At 45.4% G+C, this 8082-nt stretch overlaps 1 long non-coding RNA gene across 5 annotated transcripts; it reads right to left on the bottom strand.

Moving 5' to 3' along the window:
• Positions 1 to 1608: 1608 nt before the first annotated feature.
• Positions 1609 to 6593, bottom strand: LOC125536665. Of its 5 annotated transcripts, none has more exons than XR_007295162.1 (14): positions 6353 to 6592; positions 6041 to 6097; positions 5863 to 5945; positions 4578 to 5330; positions 4346 to 4499; positions 4008 to 4262; positions 3689 to 3906; positions 3547 to 3615; positions 3130 to 3471; positions 2838 to 3032; positions 2628 to 2726; positions 2276 to 2532; positions 2115 to 2190; positions 1609 to 1999 (listed from the first exon to the last, which is right to left on the bottom strand). It is a non-coding gene; the product is annotated as an uncharacterized LOC125536665 (long non-coding RNA). The 5 variants fall into 5 exon arrangements; XR_007295163.1 differs by having other exon boundaries at positions 3708 to 3906; XR_007295161.1 differs by having other exon boundaries at positions 3547 to 3906; positions 5702 to 5945; positions 6353 to 6593.
• Between the last annotated feature and the right edge of the window lie 1489 nt (positions 6594 to 8082).

Below are 8082 nucleotides of genomic sequence, written 5' to 3'. Positions count from 1 at the left end.
ATTCCCACGGCTGGCCGACCGGCCGCATCATTAGGCTGGTTATAGTGGGGAGTAACTTATATTAGTGTCATGCATATGACACTAATTTAAGTTACTATCTTCATTGTACAAAGTAACATACTAGTAGTGTCATATGTGGCTTCATTTAATGACTTGTAGACTCACCTTGCCTTGGAAAGCGCTATGTTACAGTAACATATTATGTTATCACTTTTCATTAACTACATGCCACGTAAGTAAAAATTTCTCGAAGTGCGTTTTGTTACTGTCTAAATTACTCTCACTATGACTAGCCTTAGAGAGCGAAGATGCTCTTGTCGTCGGGGCCAAGGGCCATGGCCGCATCGAGCCCAAAGGCCGATGCATCACACGGGAGGGAGCCGCGCACCGCATCCATCGCCATTGACAACAGCCACGCCAGGGACGGAGGCGTGCTCCGAGCGGCGCAGCGGTGGAGAAGCCGAGACCGGCCGGTGACCAAGTCCCGGCGCGGCGGGGGCGGAGGAGGCACAGCCTGGCGCGGGCAGCGGCCGGCGGCATGGCGCGGGCATAGCACGGTGCACTGCCAGTCGCGGGGCGCGGCGCAGCAGGGACGAAGCCGCTGGAGCCGGCGTGGTCCACCGGGGACTGAAGCCAGGCGATGCCACTTTCCATGGATGCCTTCGTCCGCCGTCCAGTGTCAAAGCAAGATTATGTTCGTGGTAAAGCAATTTTCTGTATCCATGAAGAAAATTGGAAAAGTAGCACCTTGTTCCTCTGTGGCAATTAGATGAAGTTGGTACGCCAATTTGCGTGGTGCTTGACTTGAGTCTCCGATTCTCTTCTTCGTGATTCTTCTGTGCCGTGAACAGGTCGTTCGCCGATGCGGAACGGGGCACTGTGCCGTGAACAGGTCGTGGCCATGTACGGCGCGAGGCTGCCGCTTGGAACTGCTTCCGCCGGGCCGAGGGCCACTGCGGTAGCGGGGGTCACCACGGCGAACCAAGGGCTGTAGCCGTCGAACTCGCGGCAGTGCATCGTGCTGATAACGCATTGAAATAAAGATCGAGAGACAATAAAATGAATCAAGTAGTCTTTATTGATAGTGTTGGATCCTTTATGTACAACATGTACAGACGTCTCCTAAGGAGACGGAGGAGACGGCGGTTCCAAGAGGCGACGCTTCAGGGAGAAACCGTTGTGACGGTTCCCACATCATGCGATTACATGCATGGGGAGAGTGGGGATTATCCCCTAATTATTCTTAACAGTTTGCAATACCCTGCTGACCTCGAAGCCATCGTCCGTGAGACCATGGCGTATCCGTGGCGAGGTAACGGTTCAGCGAGTGGCAAGCATAGACCGCAGGTTCATCCTCCACTTTGTGTTGAGGGTGATAGGCCGCATGTGCTGAGTAACAACTGTACAGCAGAGGAGCCAAACCCCGTATAGCGGTACCACATCGGAGAACGCATAAAGAAAAATAGACACCACATAATTAGGGGGCAACTGAGTGGAGAAGGATGCATAACCGAACTGGCATACAGTGATCGAATGAACAAGCAATGGGATGCAGACTAGACACTAGACATGGTTTTAGCAGAGTATGGAGCCGACAAAGCTTGCAAGTTCATGATATTGTACCGAATTACAACCCAAAATGTTCGGTATAGGATGCATAACCAAACTGGTATACAGGGTCTAGATGAACAAGCAATGGGAAGCAGAGTAGACCTCATACGTGGTTTTAGCAGAGTCTGGAAGCGACATAGCTTGCATATTCGTGATACTGTATTAACTTACAAACCAAAATACTCTTATGGGAAAGCTATAGATAACTATGACGATGTGATGCATGAAAGTTCGTACAATGATTGTTCAAGGAGGCTTCCTAGTCGTCGAAGGCGGAGTCTGATGGTGTTGAGACTTTCCACGGTGCCTTGTGAGTGTTTTAGGAGAAGTTACCCTGCAGCTTCAAGCACTCATGCAGGGCATCCTTCTTTGTTTTGGATGTGTTATGCTGTGAACAAATTTGTATCGCGTGTCAATTCCCGGTTGGAAATGCATTGTCCAAAGAACAAAACTCTGTAGATGGAAAAATGGAATCATAAAGGACAATGGTGCTTAGAAATGACCTGCGTAAGAGGCAGCTTAAGCTTGTCTCCGTCAAAATGCCGAGCAATGCGGCTGGCGCAGACGTCTGTCTCATCACTGCAAAACGCAGAAGCGTGCGACGTGTTATGAGGGTGAATGTTTTTCAGCAAGAAGGATGTGCTACTGATCTGCTGTCACTTACGCCGTAAGGATGTCATCAGTTGTGGGATCATGCTTGATCCGCCAGTTTTCCTTGACTGCCGGCCATCCGGCATAGAATTCATGAAGGCATGCGAATAATGCACTGTGCAGCTTCCATGCCAAGGCTTCGTCGCATTCCTTGTAGGGGTGCTTAGTTGAAATTTTGGCATAAAGAGGGTCGATGACATTTAATATTTTCTGTAGCATATCCCAAACTACGATCATCCAGCCTTTCGGGCGCCGCACCGGTGTGATAAACTGTTGGAGAAGAGGAAATCTTAATAAGTTGTGTGTACATGTAGGTGGATATCATATGAAAAGCACGGTAAAGCAGACGTGCGGTCCTTGTGTACCATTTGAGACGATGTTATGTCATACTTGAGCGAGTCGGCGGATAACTGCTTCTCTATTGAGAGCGTGTGCAAGAAATCAGAATCGGACAACACCAGAGTCTGGTTGACATAAAAGTGACAAGTTAGAGCATGGAAAACTGTGTCAAATGCAATTAACAGGAGTCATAAAGTTCAATTGTGGAGCTTCAAAAAATGGAGTCATGGACTTACTGAGAAATCAGGTTCTATAGGGTACTCCAGCTTAAATAAGGGCTTTCCGTTTCCGCTTGACAATCAAGTTGATCAAAATGGCAGAAAACCAAAGACATCAGTTCATGGCCAATTAGTCTGTTGCCGACAAGCTGGTCCCTAATCGCATGGCCGGTTATCCGAACAAATCTTGGCTCCTCATGAACAAGGAAGTTGCTGCATCACCGATGACATACTGTTAGTGCAGCCAAAATAAACAAGTTGGTGGGAGGCACGATGGGCTTAGGCTAGTGTAGTGATGCACATAAAATACCAGGATAGCTCGTTGTCTGGTGCAGAGATGAAAAACTGCTCAAGGAGTTGAGCAACACCAGCTTGTGGAGGGTAGGGGACAACTCCTCTGCCCCAAGGATTGGTTTGGAAACCAGGCCGGTATATGTGTTTCCAGCAAGGAAGTTCCAGATGCCTCTGGCCAAAATCAGTTGTGCTGGCATCGTTTGGGAGGTCGATGTAGAGTTCACTTATGGCTTGTAAATTTTCCTTCGCAAACAGGGTCATCGTATGCAAAATGTGTTGGAGCGCAGTATCCATCTGTGGTACATTGGTCTGATGAGCTGTGTGAACGGTTCGATCCGCTTGCTCAAAGAAGTATTGCCTGCAATTAAGGGGAAACATAGTGTAAGTGAAGCTGGTAATGGTATGGAATGTGAGAAGTTGTGGGTATAAGTACCTTCACAAGGCGATAGGTGAAGGCGATGCCCAGCAATCGCCGTTCTAACTGGGGTAGTGTTGTCATCATCTGTCAGAGATAAAAAAAACACATTTTGTTCACACATAACGTGTGTGAGGATTCGTCGATAGGAAACACATACAACTGTGAGCAAAACGAACTGTTGTTTGTGGTGGCGCCTCTAGGTGGACACTCCACAAAGGCACGTGCTACACAACAAGTGCATGTGCGGCTTGTTGCAGCAATCATCTTGTCAGAAAACTTCATCATGTCAAGTTGGATGTGACCTCGCGCAGTTGCGAGGTGAGAGAGTCAACGAGCATTTACTTCCTTCAAGAGAACTGTGATCTCATCGCCAATCTGGAAGATGCAACGGGAGGGTTGAAGAACATGCACCAGTGTAATTGATTGAATTGAGTGATTAAATATTGTAACAGACTGTGGATGCGAAGATCTATTACCAGGTAGGGATACTGCCTTCGTAGTAGTTGGCAAAGTCCATCGGACCTAGTAGCCGTATGGTTGTGCCGGTGAGTTCATCAACCATATGGTGTGGAGATGCAGGGCTTGGAACATCGTTTTGCGTTGTTTTTGGATGTGCTACCACCGCATGAAGGTGATTGCTAAACCGGTGATTTTCCTGTGTTTCTTGACTCTGACTGCTAGGCGGCAGAGTGCTTGAAACGGGCATAGCAAACAGTTGACGGGTGGTGTAACTACATGATGTAAGAAGTACCATGAGAACAAGCATTAATATTGATGGGGGTTGGTTGGAATCATGTGAAATGGCAGAGCTTACCGGTGCGGAAGCATAAGAAATAGCCGCCTTTGCCAACATCAGTAGCCATGTTTGTCATCCCGCAGAGTGAGTCCTGGTAAAAAACACTAACCCTCGGCAGCACGGTATGTGGCTTGTTAAACATCCCCAGGTCGAGGTTGTCGAGCAGGAAAATCTGTGACAAAAACAGATCGTTAGGTACAAACTTGGAGGTAATGTTGTTCTCAATTTGGGAATGTAGATATATGAATACCTGGAGAAACAAGTGACATCCAAAGAGGTTCGTGGCAGGGTTGTTTGAAAGGATGTCATTCTTAAGCCTCCTTACACCCGCAAGCAGACATTCGAGCACATACTCACACCAGTTGAACTGGTTTATCATCAGTGTTGGCTGGAGCTCCCAAGAAATCAATGGTGGCATAATCATGCTTTGTGGTGGGCACAAGTACATGACCCATGACAAAAATGATGAAGGCGATTTGGAAGCAGTCCTTCTCAAGCTTGATCGATGATTCAGATATATCCCTCATAAGAAAAACTTTGGGCGGCACTAAATGCCTTTTTGTCTGCATCCCCAACGTGGACTTTATAAACTTAATTGCCTCGGGCTTGATGCCGCCATCCCGACCCTTTATGTTGTGATGTCCACATGGGATTCCAAAGATTTTGTGAACATCCTCTGCCCAAAACTTAACTATCGTGTTCTCAGCCAGTACAATGGCGCAACGGGTGGTGCTGACCTTGCTCATCGTCCAAGCACTGAATTTCAGGTTCAGTTTCTGCAACATTTGAGGTTGGAGCATGCCGCCAAAGCCAATGCTCGTGACAAAAAATCGTTTGAACTCATCGAATGTCTGTATGACTTCGATAGCATACTCGACAGACATACGAGATGTTGGTGCTGGTGGCACAACAGGGTCACCACTCTGCTGAATTGTGGCTAGCTTCGTGTATGATGTCTTGAGCTGTCTCCCCATCGCAGCTGCCTTTATCCGACATCTGGAGGCTGTAACATCGGTGGAAACATTAAGCCCGGGATTGTGGACAGAAAAATGCAACGAAATTCATTACGAGCAAGCACAGGCAATGGGAGATTAACTAGCTGCAGTGACTTCAAGCAACATAAAGCGACGATAGACACTTAATAATTAGTGGGGTGAAGTGACTTTCAGCAAGATCGTACGATAAATATAATCGCATTGGGATGGTGTCTGAGTAGGCGGTAGCATCAAGTCTGAGCTAAAGGACCGAAACTACAGATTCTAATCAAAGTAGTTTGAGGCACATATATCTTTGTTTTACAATCTGAAACCAGCAATTCAGGAGCGTGCAGTGGTTACTCAATAAGACAAAAAAGAGATACATTCCTTGGCTAACCTGCAAACCAACCGAATCTAACAGCGGCTAACCAACACATGAACCGAATCCAACAAACATCCCTGTACAGAGAAGACAAAAAACATAGACCGACGCACGAACGCAAAGCCTAGTTCTGCAAATAAAAAGGAACTGAGAAAGGAAAGAGAGGAGGAGTCGACCTGTAGTTCCCTGGACGAAGACGTGAAAGCCGGCACAGATCGGACGGGAATCCGAGGAGGGGATCTACCAATAGAAGCAGCACCTGCAAACCATGGACCAAGCCACAGCAAAAGCAATGTCAAAATCACAGCTAGAACCACCGCAAACAAGAAAGAACAGGTCAAAATAAAGGCCTACCCACAGATTGACCACCGCAGCAACAGATCCGGCGCAGCAACGGCAAGAACAAGCGACCTACAGGCAAATGAGGTTCAAAATCAATTAGGCACAAACATTCCAATTGAAAGAGAGCACATCCAGCGCCAAAGATTAAAGTGCGGGACTTCTTTTCAAGGCTGAACTGAACATTTAGAATTTTTGCTCAATCAAATGTACTTTTTATAATCATTTTGCATATGGTTGACTGAGAAGCATTGTACGTTCTTTTCCTCTACTGCAGTTTAGAACATTTAGAATGATGAAGCTAAGAGAGATGGGAGACACACAGACCTGGTAACAGCACCCTCCTTTGGTGCCTTCTCCAAGGCACCGCGGCCCTCTTCTGCGGACGCTCGCGACGGGATCGGTAATGGAGGGGACGGCCTCGTCCGACGGAGGCGTGGATCCTCCTCCAAGGTGGCACAACCCTCCTTGTGCCTCCTCCAAGACGGCGCGGCCCTGCTTGTGACGAGATAGAGGATGGAGGTGACAGCCCCATCCGATGGAAGCCTGGGTCACGACCGTCATCTATGAGGCATTTCTAGATTGTAGGAAAATTTCCTTCGACGCCATTTGGTTTGTAGGAATGGATTCCTATTTCTATATAGGATAAGAATCAATCTTTTATATTTTGAAAGAAAAAAAATATTAGATAAGACTCAATGAAAAAATTTATATCCTATGCATCAAATGACATCTCTTTCTTTATAGGAATTAAGATGCATGTCATCTCACTTTATATGATTTTCCTATTCCTACAACATTTCTATCATATAAACCAAAGGAGGCCTAAATGTATTGGTACATATTACTTTTGGTCTTTTGGATAAATATTGGCAGAAATTATGGTTTTTTAGAATATGATAACAGCATAGGGTCGTCTACATTGACTCATTAGAAAGTATGTACAAACCATGAAAGCTGAGACATTGAAAGTACCTGAAGCGTTGAAATTAGGATATAAAATCTTTCCAGAACCAGATCTAATGTCTCAGTAGACATGTGTGTCTCCATCTTACCCTGTACGACAACAATCCAAAATGTCAACAACTAAGAAGTAATTACTAGCATGCATGCTGACAGGTACTTGTAGAAAAACATTTAGGCTACTTCGGATTACTGAAATGAAATATTAGAAAATTCAAACTTCTTGCTTATTATAATCATTGCAGTAGGAAATATATACTAAAAACAATCAAAGAAAGAGAGTCTGAAAGATAATAATCTAATAGCTACAACAATATAATTCAATACAGCCTATGAAAATCACTAGTAAATACTACACCCAATGGGTTTTGGTCGGTCTTATCGTTTTACTCGACAAATTCATATTCTTAAATGTCTAACTATTCACTTCCTTTTTGCAAAAGGTGGTGATGATGTAAGTGCATCTAGTGCCCCTTAGTGATTTTGGTGTATTGAAGACTTATAGGTTAAGGGACTAATGCGCTTGTGAGTGTACACAGGTCTATAAGTCTATGAGGAGTTTGATATTTACAGTGAAAGTCGACCCCTAAAAATGAAGCTCTTCGACTGAAGACTTTGGATTTCTGAAGACTTTCTGAAGACTTTGAAAGTGAAGAAATTGGTGTGACCTTGCAGACTTGGTATTCATTCGAGAAACATGAAGCATGAAGACTTTTGTTTTCGTAGTTTCATTTTCTCTTTCTTGAGTCATAGGAAACACCGTACTGTTAAATGGGGTCAAGGAAATACTAAGGAAAAATTTCCATGTGATGCTCAACTCAAAATCCTACACCTACCAATCCCTTCGAGTGAAGCCATTAGAAATCTCATACAGTCCAGTCATATTCTTCAGTGACAGAGACGAAGTTCTTTCTGGTCTCTGAGAAATTTGTTCTCACTGAAGAGTTAGGAATTCGCCAGTGCGGATTTCCTACACAGTGAGGAACATGATAGGCCTGAGGATTTTGCTACTCAAAATTCCGACCGTTGTTGTGCTATGCGCCAGCTGTCCCAAAATATCTATCCACCTAATGGTCATATCATTGAAGGGAATT

Source organism: Triticum urartu, chromosome 2 (assembly GCF_003073215.2).
Source record: "Triticum urartu cultivar G1812 chromosome 2, Tu2.1, whole genome shotgun sequence".
Classification (NCBI taxonomy): Eukaryota; Viridiplantae; Streptophyta; class Magnoliopsida; order Poales; family Poaceae; genus Triticum; species Triticum urartu.
Note: the sequence above shows the minus strand (reverse complement) of the source record. Positions and strands in the feature narration are given on the sequence as shown.